Source organism: Spermophilus citellus, assembly GCF_964194105.1.
Source record: "Spermophilus citellus genome assembly, chromosome: 3".
In the NCBI taxonomy this organism is placed as follows: domain Eukaryota; kingdom Metazoa; phylum Chordata; class Mammalia; order Rodentia; family Sciuridae; genus Spermophilus; species Spermophilus citellus.
Window position 1 is genome coordinate 211,556,836 of NC_138184.1, and position 16,880 is coordinate 211,573,715.

The 16,880-nt window shown below is 38.2% G+C and overlaps 1 protein-coding gene across 1 annotated transcript in view; it reads left to right on the forward strand.

Annotated features, from left to right (window-relative positions):
* The window catches only part of EXOC4 (exocyst complex component 4), an 816,673-nt gene that overhangs the window by 347,831 nt on the left and 451,962 nt on the right, over positions 1–16,880 (forward strand). The window lies entirely within an intron of this gene.

The window sequence follows — 16,880 nt, forward strand, 5'->3', positions numbered from 1 at the left end:
TGTTTGATTTTTTTTTATAATCTCTATCTCCTGATAAAGATGTTTAACTTCTTCTTTTATCTGTTTATGTAATTCATTTTCAGTGTGATCTTTAAGGTTCCTTTCCATCTGTCTAAGGTGTTCCTTGAGTTCTTTATATGGCCATTTTTCTGATGACTCTAGGTCCTCCTGAATATTTAGGCTGTCCTTCATTGTTTGTACACCTTTTCTTCCTTGCTTTTTTATGCTCATGTTACTTCTTGTTCTGGTTTGACTGCTGAGTTACTGTTTACTCTTGTAAATTTATTTGATGCTTGGGAGGAGAGATATTAGAAGGGAAGGGAAGAAGTCACTAAAGAGAATGAGTGTAGGCAGGTAGAATTCAAGAAAGGGGTAATAAGAAAATTGAAAAGAAATGAAAAGACAAAAGAAAAAAAGTGAAAAGAAAGAAAGAAAAAACGAAAAAATAAAAATTTAAAACAAAAAAAATATATAGTGATAATAAAAAAATGGAAATTAAAGTTTAAAAAATAATAGTAATAACAATATATTAAAAAGAATTAAAAAAATTGAAACCATTAATAAGAAAGTTAAAGAACAACAATGACATCAACAACAAAAAGTGAAAATAAAATAAAAAAAATACTAATAATAATCATTAAAAATAATAATAATAATAAATGCAGTCATAGAGCTCGATTAACTTCTCTTCCTGTAGGTGTAGCTATGCCCACTGGGCCAGGCTTCTCTTCTTGATAGGTGGGAACCAATCACTGTGCCTCAGCTCTTCTTCCCAGACTGTGCGGGTCTCCAATCCTGAGTGCCTAGGGCCTTCTCTTGTGGTTCCTCAAGCCGGGCCCCGCTCACCTGTGACGCTCACCACAATAGTGGCTACACGCCGGGTCTGCTGTTCCTGGGAGCCCTGTTTTTATGGATGCCTGGGCACACACCCTTTCTGTTTGCTTCCCTCAGACCCTAAGTTTGTAGGGCTTGGGGCTGAGGACCCCCAGCGAATTTGTTTGCCCTCAGGTAGCAACTCCCCTGGTAGCTGGTGCAAGGGACCTCTGTTGTCAGCACTGGTAGGAGCGATAGCCGGGAATTCTGCGCTGCTAGTCTCACATCGCTCCTGATTCCCTGGGTCTGGCTATCGTGCTCAGTTGGCCTATACCTCTGTGAGTTCAGGCAGGCCGACTAGTTATTTCAGCGGGATCATCAGTGCTGAGTCACGAGAAGCAGGCAAACCAGAACTAGAATGCAGCCAATCCGGGCTCGGTGTGTTCTGAGAAGGGCAGACTGTTCGCCGGGGATCCCCTTCAGCTCAACAGTGCCTAGTGGTCCTGAGCGAACAGTATTTTGACAGTTTACTTCTCCCTATGCCCACGCAGCTGAAGGGGTTAGAGACTTGATCTCTCCGCGTCCGCCGCCATGTTGGATCACTTAGATTTTAAATTGTCACTCATCTTATCAGCTGTTCCATTTTACTCTGCAGCTCACTCGCGCGGTGAAGAGTCTGCTCTAAGGTGCTCCGCGGGAAGCGGCGGTGGCAGTGGCCCAGCTGTGGCCTTCGGGACCCCCGGGGAGGGGGTCCGGGCTGGGGGAGGGGAGGCAGCGCCTTGGGGACGCGCAGGCCGGGTACTGGGCACGTGAGAGAGTGGGCAGGGCGCGGGAAAGAAATTGAGATCTAGATTTAGGGAGTAAGCGTGAGAGGAGAGACGGCGGGGGAGAAGCAAAGCGGAAAGGCGGAGAGGAGAAGGAGAAGGGGCCGAGGGAGCCGGGCAGCTCGGGGGCTGCAGCCTTACTGCTCGCGCTGAGGTCGTGATGGACTCACTCCACCTTGCCTGGAGTCGTGGCAGATTCACTCCACTTAGGCTCCTTTCTTGAGAGGGTGCTGAGTCTTTGTCGACATATCTCCTTTAATGATCTTTACTTCCTCTTTTAAGACACGGCAACATACGCTGCCGGCACAGCAGCGTGGAGCACAGAGTGGCTTACCCACTTCCCGCCGCCATCTCTCATAGCCTCTTGTTATCTGGTCGCATTCATGGTTTTGATCTTAAGATATCTTTATATCTCAAAATCAGCAAAAAATAGAATTTCTTGCCGAATATTTTTTGCCATTTTTATTTTTATCCCCATGACTAATTTGAAATAATAATTTGATTTTAAAAATATGTAACTCTGAGATGATGATATACTTTTTATAGCTCCTTGAATTCTCAAGTTATTTGAACCATGGCATAAAAAAGAGTTGAATCACTTTGGGGAACTATCAACTAATTTGCATAAATGTGCTTATGATTGAAAATTAAAGTAACGAATTGTTACTTTTATAAAATATTGGAAGAGCTGTCAAACCTTTTAGAATTCTTTGTGGTATTAGAGCTCAAATTTCCCAAGACATTAGAAGAAAAAGCAAAGAAACAAATCTTTAATAGCATTGCATTTTGGTTGTTCTCTTGGGTTTGCAGTGAAGAACAGGTGTTAGGGTGTTGTTGAAATTAGATTGGAACCATGAAAAAATAAAATTCAGCTCTTTAAGATGGAGAGGACAAAATCACTTTGCAATACCACAATTGCTTTGCTCCCGTCTGAGAAAATGCTGCTTGTGTTCAGTAGTTCTTGTTAACCTGAAAACTCTAAGATCACATAAATAATGAATGGGTCCAAAAATGCATTGGTTTTGTTATGTAGATGAAGGTAAGATGTCATGTCAGGACTGAATTTACATATTAGAATAATTTCTGTATCTTATCTTGTTCTTTAAAGAAATAAATGACTATGAATATTCATGGTTCAATTAAAATATTAATGGTGTACTGATACTTCAGTTTTAGGTCTCTAGTCATCCATAAAGAGTTTCATTTAAACTTGATTAACAGTGAAGGGATATTTCGGCATAGAGTATAATATATTGCTTTTTGTCTCTGAAATGAAAATGTTGTACCTGATGTGTAAATAATTTGCTTATTCGTGCAATGCATCATTTCTTTGGATAAAAAGACTATTCTTTTTGAGTATATAGCAAGGCATGCACATAGTCTGAATATCTTTTCATATTGAAGTATTTCTTTTTTTTAAAGGACTAGTCTTCATCTTTCTTATTTAGTTTGATTTTCATTATTTAGTCACTTTGACTGTTTTATTTCTTTTCCATTTATTTATTTACATATTTTTTTTCATGGTGTTGAGGATTCAACCCATAGCCTCATGCATGCCAGGTAAAGGCTCTACCACTGAGACACATGCCAGTCCTAATTTTTCCAATTGTGGTAAAATACTTAAAACATAAAGTTTAGTGTCTTTCTCATTTTTAAGTGCATAGGATAATTTTATTAATTCAATTTACATTTTGGTGCAACTATCACCTTTATCCATCTGCAGAACTCATTACATCTTGCAAAACTCAGACTCAGTATCCATTTAGCAGTAATTCCCTTTTACTTCTCCCTCTAGCCCCTCTCAATCACCATTCTTCTTTTGTTTGTGTGAATTTGACTACTCATTTAAGGAAAATCATATAGTATTTCTGTTTTTTCCAACTGGCTTATTCCCTTACCATAATGTTATCAGGACTCAAACATATTGTAGTATGTGTAGAATTCCTTCCTTTTAAGCCTGCATAATATTCTATCATTTGTATATATTACAGTTAATTTTTCCATTCATTTGTTGTTTGATATTTGGGTTGCTTCCAACTTTTGGATATTGAGAATAATGCTGGTATGAACACAGGCATATAAAACTTTGCTTCTTGAGACATTCTTTTCAATTAATGTGAATAAATACCCTCAAGTGTAACTGCTGGGTCAAATGATGATACTAATTATAATTCTTTGAGGCATCTCCATACTGTTATCCACACATCTGTACCATTTTACTTTCCCACCAATGATACACTTGGGTTCCAATTTCTTCACATCTTCTCTGGAACTTATTTTCTATATAATACATTGATTTTTAAGCTATAGGAGTTGCATGTACTTATTGTAGAGATTCAAACAATATGGAAAGTATGAACTAAAACTGAAGATCCTTCTTTATACTGTAGTAGAGCAAGGCAATCCTTGGAGCTGAAGTGACCAAGGATGTTCTTGGTCACCAGTTATTGCAACCATGCAAGAAGGATTTCAGAGGTGTCACACATAGTAGTAGACAGGAATTTGTTAGACAAGATTGGAAAGTGCATAAGGGAACAGTCTGAAGGGAGAATGGGAAAGAGTAACTTCTCACAGAGAGGAAAGGGACTGGTGTGCCCCTCCTGCCCTTCAGTTTTATTAGTGGTTAAAAGTACATTTCTAGAGAATCTTGTCCTGGTCCACCTCTTGACTTTTGACTGACCCAGGATTGCATCAGAATTTCAAGTTCCCACTTCGCATGGCCTTACCCATAAATGGAAGATTTCACTATAATAATGACATGTTAAGAATCCAAAGCAACCCTGGGTCACTTGGGTCATGCTGATCAGTTCTACTTGGAACTTGTTTTACAAATGTTATGGTTGGGGGGCTTTGCTTTTAATTTTCCTGTCTCCCAGAGTCCTGGAATCTTGTGGGTATAAAGTTCACAAAAGTCCCCCGCTTTAAGGTAACTTGTGTTCTTATTGACAGGGAGAAACCTCTTGGGCCTGGGTTTCTCCCGCAGATGACAGGTTGTTTGCTGAGTAGTATGGCCAAGACAGGGTCACAGGTAAATTGATTTTGAAAAGGAAGCATTTGGGGATCAGCACAGTAGACTCAGTTTATAGAATTAGCCCCTTAATATCATGTTCCCACCACTCAAGTCTGTTACCTATCAATACCCCTTTTGACTCCTAAAACACTGATTAAGAGTGATTGGATTAGGTCCCAAATGAGGTTTCCAGTTCCTCTGACAACCTTCTCCAGGACAGCATTTTCACAACACCCTCCCTCCTTCCTTTGAGCTTCTCTTTTAAGGAGATTCTTGGTGAAATAACTGCCACCTAAGAGAATGTGAAGTTGATTTCTGCCAGGCTTGTGTTAACCATGCTTTTCATGTTTGTGGCACCAACAGCACCTGCATCACAGTGCTTAGCATGTCTTAATTGTTCAAGACAGGTGTCATAGATGAATACAGGTGTGGTATGGGAAGGATGCAAGGGCGCTGATGTAGGGCCTTTCTGTCTAGGTTCTCTATTGGCGGCCTTTTCTGGGGGTATACTGGGTGGCAGTACACTGCCATCCCGTGTCTCCTCCGAAGTCTGTGAGAATACCTGACTATTTAATGCTGCTTTTGATGTAGGATCAGAAAATGTTGAGACCCACCAAGTATTCTGAGTTGCTTAGTGGAGCTTAGAATTATGGAAGTTTTAAGTTGAATTGAAGGTATCAAATAGTAACCTGAAGACTAACTTTGCAGATGAGACTGACATATTCAAAGATTTCTTTATGTGAAGGACATAAGTTTTAAACAGCACTCTGTCTTTTTTTTTTTTTTAAGCGTCTTTATTAAAGGGTCCTGTGTTATAGAATCACAGAAGCCTCTACATCTAAGACAAAATAAGAGAGACTGTATTATGATGTTTAAGCCAGATTTGTCAAACATATTTAATCAAATAGAATTACCCTAATTACATCTTAGTTATCTTTGTGCAATCAGAATTGCTGTACTTTTTATTCTAAATAAAGGATGAAAACATAGAGGTTTTTCCTTAGTATTATTTACAGGTATAAAAATGATTAGATACCATACCATGTTAATGTGAATATGAATAATATTTAGAAGGCTGATGATTAAAAATGCAGGAAAGTGCATTTTAAATGGCAGTGAAACCAAATCACAAGATCAGAATTGACCTATTTTTCAAGGTAATCAGAAAAATTTCCAAATATTAATTATACATTAACTGAAAAAAGAAGTGGAGTTTATAAAAAGTACAAAAGAGTTCATAGGTTTTTTTTAAAAGCATCATTCTTTGTAGATCAGTTGCATCGTTTAAGAAATAACAGTATATGTAGATATTAGGAGATAGAATATATTCTTTAAAAAATTTTTATTTACTCTCTTTAGATACATGACAGTAAAGACAGTAGAATGTATTTTGACATATTATACATACATGGAGTATAATTTCCCATTCTTTAGGTTTTTTTATCAGGTTCATCGTGAAATTCAACATACATATAAGTTGCTCACTTAAAGTGTACAGTTCAGTGTTTTGTTTTTTAAGTCACTGAATTGTATAGCCATCACAACTGTATAATTTTAGAATATACTTTTTCTTTTATGCCAGTTTTTGTGCTGTTATTTACATTCTTCCCAAGACTGTATTGTTCTTAATTTACTTGGTTTTCTTGAGATCTTATCTGCCTCTTTTGTCCTGAACTTTTAAAAATAAATGTTTAAAATTTATTCTAATGAGTTATGCATGACAGTAGAATAAGAATAACATTCTAATCAAGTTTAACTCTAATGTTAGGCACATTTACACAAGGCCATATATTTGTAACTTTTTTCTCACTTACATATCCCTCATGTAGCTATTTTAATCTTTTATTCAGTGTTTATTGAGATCTTTCTCTTTGCCAAGCACTAGACTGTTGGCCTAGCTGGGAAGATGGACTTGTAATCCAGTAATGTAAAAATCCAGGAGCTGCCATGCTCCAATGAATATAAAGTTCTGGATGGTATAGGAAGACAGAGGAAGGCCACTTGAGATCAATGCAGGGAAGATGTCACAGAAAAAGGGAGTCTTGAGCTGAAACCCAAATATTGAGTAGGAGTTAGCATGGCGTGCATGGTAGAGAGTGCCAGGCAAGGGGATTCCCAGATGTAGAGTTTGAAAGATACGAGAGAACCTGCAGCATTCAGAGGAGGACAAGTCTTTCATTCAGTGGTGAGCACTCTGGCTGGAGGAAGCAATTGGGGAAAAGGCTCCATTTTGAAAGGACTCTGACATCATGCCAAAGACTATCACCTTTATCCTGAAGCCAGTGGTAGACTTTGAGGATTTTAATAAGAGGACAAAATGATTAAGCTGATGAAGGGTTTAAACAGAGGATTGGTATGAATAGCTTTTTGCAGAAGTTTTGAGGTTAAATTTGGTAAGCCATGGACTGGAGATAGATATCCAATTAATGACATTATTGTAGTTGCTCCTATTAAAGGTGACCAACTGAGGCCAAATTGCAGAGTGCCTATTGGCATGGCTCCCTGGCCACCAAGCTGTGCAGCCAGCCCACTGGTCCCTGCCGGGAAGCAGCAGGGAAGCCCTGAAGCTGCAGAGTGGCAGCAGGGCCAGCTGCTGCACAGGCAGTGAGTACTGGGCTGCCTGAGGAGCCCACCTTGTTGGCTTGGGCCTGAGGTGCTGCAGCCCTCAGTTAGAGGTGGGGGTGAAGGGAGGGGGGCAGTGCAGAAGTGGACCAGAGAAAGCTGATGTGTTATCCCAGGGCAGCTGGCCTGCACAAGGTGTGGATGCTCTCTGCAGAAGTGCGTTCCACACAGAGCTTCAGCTCTAGACCCCCACACTGAGCATGTACAATTCAAGGACTTCAACCTCAGGCTTCCTGAAAATGGAAGAGAGAGAAAATGGAAGCAAGGCAAACCTGAATGGGATTCAGGGCTAACTAATAGTGGTAGTCCTTTTCCAAACCCTAATTAGCATATTTTTGGACCTCTAGCATTGACCCAAGTGCTATATAAACCCCTCGAATAGCAGGTGGCAACCCCTGTGGAGTGCCCCCTTGCACTATGGGAGTTCTGTTTGTATGCACACTTGAGTAAATTCTACTCTTAAGCTTACTCATTCTGGTCTCTGGACTTCATTCTTCAAATTCATGAGAGAAGAGCCCAGAAATAAGAAATCATTGGTGAGCTTCTGGGGTTTGCTGCAACACTGGTGGGTAGGGCCACCATTAAGCCTCAGGCTGCAGGGGCTTACAGGCTGTGCAGATCCAATGTGCCAGCAGAAGCAGTGAATGGAGTTTCATCGTAAAACTCGGGTTTCACTATGACTAGGAAAAAAGTGATTGTTTGATGGGAAAGGATTGGAGATGAGGAGAGGATTGTTGAATGACTCCTGCCTGTGTGCAGAGGGTCAAACCTTGGGTGAAGAGCTCGGGCTAGATACAGAGAAGACGATCTCAGACTTGGACTTGTTGAATTTGAAGTGTGTGAGCTATACGGATGAAGTCTGGAGTTAGGGAGAGCAGTCTGGGCCATGCATGGATGTGTGTGTCACTAGCATTCATGTGGTGGTTGATGCCCTAATGGTGTATCGATGATTCCTATAATGAATAAGAGACTTGAGAACCTGTGCAAGAAAGGGACATTGGAGGTAGAGGAGACCATACGCATTTGGTTGTATCCCTCATCATCTCCTCAAAACGCGTCTTCCCAGATTTCCCTGTCCTCTCAAAATGGCAGCATTTTTAATGTGTTGGAATCAGAAATTGGAATTCTCTCTGACAATTATCTGTCGCCAAGATTGTTGCTTTTTACCTCACAGTACCTTTCAAATCTGCTCTTTCTTATTTTTCCCAGTTATATCACCTTTTTTCAGGTATTTGTTTAAATCTATTGAAGTCATTTTCTAATGTATCTTTTTGTCTCCAGAATTTTTTCTCACCTTTTACCTTTTTGGGTAGCAGAAATTGAACCCAGGGGTGCTTTAGCCACTGAGCCACATCCCAGCCCTTTTTATATTTTATTTAGAGACAGGGTCTCACTGGATTGTTAAGGGCCTCACTAAGTTGCTAAGGCTGGCCTTGAACTTGTGATCCTCCTGCCTTAGCCTCCTGAGTTACTGGATAACAGGCATGCGCCACTGCACCCGGTGATTTATCTTTTTGAATATAAACCTCTGCATACATTTGAGGTTCCTGCCATTCTGTAATATTTAATTCTCTTTAATTTTCATGTCTGCCTTTTCTTAGGCTGTTTTCATCACCTTGTTCACTCTTCTCAGTCATTCAAATGTCAAACTCAGTTCTTTACAATTCATTTTCTATTTGAAGAGGAGGCAGTGGATATTGTGCAGATCTTTGTGCAGTGACTTATCATCTGTGTAGTGTTAGGTAACTTATGAGAGAAACTACTGTGAACTTTACTTTCTAAATAGGCCTGTGTATGGGTTAAATTAATAAAAAGATATAGTATGTACCACATTAATTAATTTTTCTGATTACTGTTCCTTCACATCTCCTCCTTCATTTATTTATTTATTCATTCAACAAATATTTGCTTTGGCACTACTTTGAGCAGTGGAACAAAATGGAAAAAAATCACTGCCACCATGGAACTTAGTTTCTAAAGAAGAGAAATATTATAAATAAGGTAAGAAATATGTACTATTTTCAAAATAAGTACTAAGGTGAAAATTAAAGGAGGAAAGACAGACATGAATTATCGAGTGGGAGGGTGGAAATTTTAGACTGATTGAAAAGGGAAGGCCTCTCTGAGATATTCTGTCTTCAGTAATCTAGAAACACTTGAGATGCTCTTAGTACTCACCCTGTGACCTTCTGTTGTTTGTCTAGACATGTGCATCTCATCAGCTTTGCCCTCAGCTCCATTATGGGCTCTTTGAGCTGAGGAACAGTTTTTATTAGCCCTTTGTATTCCTCACCCCATTTTTACCACAGTGGAAATATATCATACTGATGAGAAATTGATACAATATGAAAATATGTAAGTGGAGATAATGGAAAAGGCAAGGCTTGTATATCTGATGGAAAATTGGTGGAGTTCTGTGAAAGTTAAATATTTAGTATTTGTTTCATCTAATTTTTTAAAATCTAGACATAGGATTTCAAAATGAAAACCAGAATAATAAAAATTAGTTTCCAGTATCAGGTGTTGTTCTTTGGAGTTTTCAAATGAGGATGGGAGTGAAAACTGATCTGTACAGGGGTGGGGGAAATGACCTGAACCGGGACCAACTGAGGCTTCAGTATTCAGACCAAAGCTGAACTAGACTGACCTTGAGAGAGAGAGTCAGCAGCCAATTTTATTCACTTCACTTGTCTGTTTTACAAGGTGTTTACATGTCAGATCCCATCAAGTAAAATGCCCACGTTTTAGCATCATTGTTTGAACCCATCAGATGGGTTTTTGAAATCAGATGGTTTTTGAATATGTAATTAACAGTTAAATTTGTCCTCCAGATTTCTTTAGCTTCAGCATACCAGGCAGGAAATTGAAATCTGAAAAAGGAACTCAGGATGTGAAGCTCTCATTTGTGGTTCAGTTTTTTCCAAAGAAAAGTTATCCTGAGAAGAGGTAAATTTTCTGCCAACAATGACACGAAAGCTGTGTGTCTGCCATTGCTTTTGTTTTCGACTTTGAAAAAAAAAAAATCCACCAAATACCTCACTTGATTAGTTCTAGCAGTTTTTGTTTTTGTTTCTTCCCCTTATGGGAGACTACAGACTATAATTTTATCACACACAAAAAAGTGGTGCCCGAACTCTAACCAAAGTTTGAGTTTGTTTTTCCCTTGGGGATTTGACATTTTCTGTTTCTTGACATTTTTACCATTGTTAGACACACTTCTTTGTATGCTTGCCCTATATTCATCCCCTAAGGGAAATTGTGTATTTTATCTACTGCAAGGCAGGAATTCCTTCTGTTTTGGACAAACCATTTAATTGTTCAAATAAATCCAGTATAGTATAATAGACCAATCATTAGGAACTGGGCCATGTGGCAGTGTTTAGAATCATGAGACCCAGATCCTCAGTTCATTCCAAAAACAAAATTAAATGCACAAAATGAACAATTTACCTTTTTTTCCCCTTTACTTCCCTAGTCTACCCTATTCTACCCTTTAAAAATATTAAATGACATTCTAAAAACAAACTATCAAAATATAAAATGCCATTTGTTTCACTATTTATAGTTTGTTTATTTGTAATTTTCTGTTTAAGGTATGATAATTTACTAGCTATTAGTAAAATTTTAAGAGATCATGTTTTTGCCATTTTTTAAAAAATTTATCTATATAAAATGAGATGTCCAAATAACAGGGAAATGAAGACTGAGTGATACCAAAAGTTAGGTCCTTGTCCCTGTGCCAATCCCATAATGAGGACAAGGCTTTGAGAGAAAGGAAAGAGAAGTTTTACTGCTTTGCCAGCAAATGAGAAAGGCAAGGTTTTCAGGTCATAGAGGCTGACAGTCTGACTGCCAGGGGGGAAGTGAGGGCTTTAAAAGGGGGCTGCAAGGACTTTTTTCCAATTATCATTATCAGCAGATCTAATTAATGTTTATATCCTTGAAAGAGCTGTTGTTCCAGTTTCCAGGTCCAGAATTTCTTTATTCTTGTGCACAGTGAGTGGAAGGGCAGACAACTTGGCCCAGGGCAGGAAGAATGTTAATCTTGCTTCCCCTGGGTTTGGGGAGGAGAAGAGGGAGAAAAAGGAGAGGGGGGCAGGGAGTCAGTTTTAAAGTAAGCCTCCAGTGGTTGAGCAGCAAGATCTGTATTTACAGTATGAAGTATACTCCTGTTACATGAAAGTGTCCCCTGCCCTGCTACAGTAACACCTTTAAAAAAATATATCCTTTTCAACTATTTTGATGCGATTCCATTTTTACTTATAATTAATGCACATACACACAGTCATTATATTTCCTAGCAACACTGCCTCTTTCCCTTCATTTTTAATCTTGTACATTTGTGTAAAAAATACATGTCTAGAAGTAAAATACCAATGGAAATTGCTTAGGACACCGTTTTGCAGTGTCTTTGCAGAAGTGAGTTGTTTCAGGACCTCACTTAAAGGACTAAAGGGCAGCCCACTGGACTATGAAAGGTGAGAGTAAGTATAGGTGAGAGTTGACCCATGACCTTTTATTGGCCTACACTGTGGCTACAAGGCCGGCCAATACAAATAGACAGACATAGGGCAGTGTGTCTATTATGATCCTGAGAGGGCAATTTCAGGCTTGAGGACAAAGAATTTTTATATTTTCCCATATGGTCTCTAAAATTCCCCTCCTGGGATTATTCCTGGGTGGAAGACAAGTATGGCAAGATCTGGACTTGAACTCTTTGCAGGCTAGTTGTAAGTATTTCTTTTCATCAACTCTAGTATACCCAGGAATGTCTATACCTTGTATCATCAGGAAAGGCTTTGAAAGATCCATCTGGCCACTTAAGTGACAGATGTTGTCAAGGCTTAAACGTTCCAAAAATCTGGAAAGTCTTTTGGTTTCACAAGTTCTTTTCAATCCTCATTTGTTGTGAAACCTAGGAGAGAAAAAAATGCTATAAGCAGCCATCATTTCTGTACTGCAGGAAGCACTATGGGGTTGTTTTGTTTCATTTTTACAAGCGAAACAGGAGAATGAATCACATATAGGCAAGGAGACATTCGTCAAGGCTGCTTTATTGTTCTGGTTGTGGACTCTGACATTTCGACATTACTTCTCAGTATCTTCAGTTCACTATCTGAAATTAACTCTGGTAATCCTTACCCAGCAGGAATAACCTTCAGAGCCTGAGATAATCCAGCTGGGAATCTATAAGCCATAGGCCATCTTGCTCCGGGAATCACTACCATGCATGTAATTACAAAGTGGGAATCTGTTTGTCTTTGGGAAACTAAACTGAGTAATAGCTGAGGAAGTACAGTTGTCAGATCTGTGTGGCAAATTATCATACTGGGTCTTTATGGTCAAAGTTCTTGAAGGATAGAAATCCTTCCTGATTCTAGATTTCTCTTCAATACCGTACGTATTTCCCACAAATCAAAAGGATTTAAAAGACATTATTCTCCATTTTTCACACCTCAAACTTTTCTTTACCAATATTCTTAAGAGTGAGTTTAAATTAGATAAGGAATCATAATTTGAGCAGATATTGTAAAATGTACAACAAGTTTTGAAAATCAACACACAAAAGTAGCTTATTAAGCAAACAAAAATAAACCAATTTTATTTTATTTTTATAAATATTAAAATGAGAATAAATTTATTCTGATTTCCTATTCGCTCATCAAAAAAAATCCGAGGAGAATGTAACAGTGTCTGCCTAACCTTCCAGTCTCATCACATGAATAGTTTCGTTAGTGAACAGATGATCAACTACTTAATATATGAACTTTGTTTACTTCCATTTGTCCTTTAGAAAGCTGTGCTATTGCTTGCTGTGGTGGTGCACACCTTTAGTTCAGAGACTTGTAAGGCTATGGCGAGAGAATTGCAAATTTAAGTCCAGCCTCAGCAACTTAGTGAGATCCTGTCTTAAAAATAAAAATGGGTTAGGGGTGTATCTCAGTGGTAGAGCAGCCCTGCATTAAATCCCCAGTACTGCAAAAGCGGAGGAGGGGGAAGTCGTGCCTTTATCAGTAGACTGATGTCCAGTGTCTAGAAACTGCAGAACTTAATGTGTGTGTCTGTTCTGTCTTCACAGTAGACACAAGTCATATGAAGTTGTGGAGTTCTTCAGATGTGGCTAATGTATCAGAGAAGCAGAATTGCTAATTTAATTTCGATTAAATTTAAAAATTGATTTGATTATTGGTATCTTTTGGTTGTGTCTGGATCAACTTGGTGTGTGACTTTAATTTTTCAACTGTAAATCTTATGAAATCCAAATGCAGGTCTAGTATTTCTGATGAACATGTCCAGAATTGCTGAGGGCCATTGCCAAGTAGGAATGACGCATCGAAATTTCCTTGCCAGCGTACCCCATGTTAAATGGACTTGCCTTGGAAATTCGCTGTGACATTGCATGTGTGTTTGAGAAAGGTGACCCTGCTCAAGAACGAGGGTGGATCCAGGTTTAGGGTGTATCCTGCAGGTTTTAGGAAGTATCCCGGTTTAGGATAATTTGGGTTTAAGGCGTTCCCGGTTTAAGACAATCTGGGTTTAGGGAAGTTCCAGGTTTAAGGTTATTGCTGCTGGGAATAGGGCGTATCCTGCTGCCTGAGTTCCCGTTGAGTTCTCCTGGAATTGAGAAAGTATTTGGGACGTGAATTGTGCGGAAGAACTTGGATTTCCCCAGAACGTGTGTGTAGAGGCCGGTGTGAGTTCGGGAATAAAGAATTGCTGTTTGAATCTACAAAGCTGTGAGTGGCTCCTGATCTTGTGCCCAGCCAAGGCTGCGGCACAGAATGTCTGAACTTAGCTGGGCTCTAAGTATAAAGTACAAAACATATTAAAATACTAAGTATGGGAAAAATGTAAAGGATTTCAGTTTTTTAAAGATGCAATTACATGTGTAAATGATAACATTTTCGTTGTTTTGGAGTAAATACAAATTAATTTCACCTATTTCATTTTGCATTTTTATACCACTAATGGAAAATTCAAAATTATACATGACAGTATTCCCATTGGTCAGCATTGTTGTAAAACTTCATTTTTTAATAGAGGACTTGCCTTCATGTACAGACAAGAAGTTTCTTGATATCTTTTTGTTTTGGGGAAGCAGAAATTTTCAATATGAGTAAAGCCAGGCTTTATCTTTTGGCCACATTGTCCTTTCCGGGTGCTAGTGAATTCTCTTTATGTTGCTGTTTCTCTCTGCTTCTTTTGATCCTTTCCTGAGGCTTCTCCTTAGCCCTGTCCCCACCTGACATAAAACTTGCTGACTAATTACTGTTTAAAAGAAGATGACCGTATTGTGTATTATTCATGTGACATACTTCATCCATATGGTGTATCCTTGTGTCTTTGATGGCAAATACCAAATTAGCCTTTCTGACATTTACTTCCACATCTACCATATGTTATTTCTGGATTTTGGTTGTTTCTGAAATGGATTGAGCAGAGTCCTCATCCTTTTCTTGAAATTATATGAAGTGTATTGTGTTCAAAGCGTACTTTTTATTCTCAATTTGGTATCTGTGATAAGATGATGGGGGGGGGAGATCTGATTCTTAGTTTACAAAATGAACATTCATTTCCATGTTGACATTATTGACCTAAATATCACACTACAAGTAAATCATAGGATAAATATTGGAAACAACCAGACTTATAAGTTTTGAAGTCTTCCTGTGTTCCTTGGATTGCCTAGCATTTTCTTTGTATTTGTTTTATTTTATTTTATTTTATTTGAGAGAGAGAGAGAGAGAGAGAGAGAGAGAGAATGAATTTTAATATTTATTTTTCAGTTTTTGGTGAACACAACATCTTCATTTTTTTATTTTTTTATGTGGTGCTGAAGATGGAACCCAGTGCTGCGCGCATGCCAGGCGAGTGCGTTACTGCTTGAGCCACATCCCCAGCCCTGTAGTTGTTTTAAATCACTAACCAACTATAGGGATCTTAAGGCAAGATGCTTCACCTTTTGGTATCTTAATTTTCTCATCAACTGCCTCAATAGCACTTGCTTTACCTCACATGACTGCAAGGCCCAGGTTAGAGTGTGACTGCAAAGGCAATTTGGATGCTTATTATCAATGTCATTGTATTATTTGTGTAGGCCTATTTTCTTCCTCATTGAAATGGGAGTGGTTTAGTTTCCTACTTGCCCAACCACCTAGGTGCAGAGTATCCTCTTATTTTCATAAATAGGAAGAATCAGTGTTACAGATTTTCCAAAAAAGCAAATAACTTAGAAAACCATTTAGAATATCTACCAGCAATTACATGGATCTCTTTTATGTTCTAAGAATTAATAATTTGAGAAACAAAAACTAAAAAAAAGTTAAGTCTGATTGAGAAGAAGAAACTTTACATTATTTTTAACCCGCAGACTTATTGTTAGAAATGTGTGTTTTTCTCTAACTAATGCAAAGTTCTAGCTTAAATCACTGCTGTCTTTTTTTTTTTTTTTTTTTTTTTTTTTTTTTTTTTTTTTTTTTTTTAGCATTTCAGTGCTTTTGGGAGATAGGAACAGATATTTATGAAGAAGCCTTTTCTTTGCTTTTATAGAAGCATCAACTGTATACAAATTATGACAAAAGTACATAATTAAATATCATCAGAATATATTTGAAAGGAGGTTTTCTGTGAATTACCACTCCTGGGAATAATCCCCTGAAGACTGTCCTGGCTGGAGTCCATGGAAATCCAACATGCATAAATTTATCACCCAGCCTCTCCTCTTTTACATGCTACTTTAAAAAAAAAAAAAGAATTTGGCATATTCTTTTCAATTTTTTTCTACAAACCTCTTTGTGACCAAAGTGTTTTCTTCAGGGGCAAAATTCTCCAGTTCATTTTTTAATTCATTCAAATGCTGGGTTTTAGTGTTCATTGATATCACTGTGACACTTAACTGATAGACATGCTATTTCTATTTGAAGGAATTTCTCCTCTTTCCTTAGTAGAAAGATCTGATAGGGATGGTGGAGATATCTAGGGAAAGGAAACACTCTGTGGAAATTTATATGTGTGTATGTACACACACACACACATATATCCATACATATGTGTATGTATATATACATTATATATTATATACATAAATACATATATATATATACACACACACACACACACACAGGCAAATATATATACACATGCATGCACATATATTTGCATATATATTTACTTGTTTTCAGGTATGCATACTATTTAACATTAAGAGATAACTCATCCTCTTCAGTAAATCATTCTAAATTGTTGTATCTAGCCCACCATTCTGTTCACATTCTCTGGTGGGAATCTTTAAACATGAACAAAATATTTTGGTCTACTCTTTCTGTCTTGTACCTCTACCTACTTCCACTTCCATTCTCTCCCTGTTGGGAGAAGAGAAGTCTCTAGAATAGATGAAGAATAGATAAGATGGACTATCAGTTTTCTGCTCTTCTTCTCTTTCCTTCTCTGGATGTGAAGATGATGACAGAGAACAGCTCCAGCTGTAGAAGCAGATGTGGCAGGTGCTGTAACTTAAGGTGTGATCATGGCTTTTGTTGTTTTACCACGATGCTGGCTAAAAATTGAGCTGGTGGCATAGTTCAGTCAAGCTGAAGGGCTTCCTAAACATC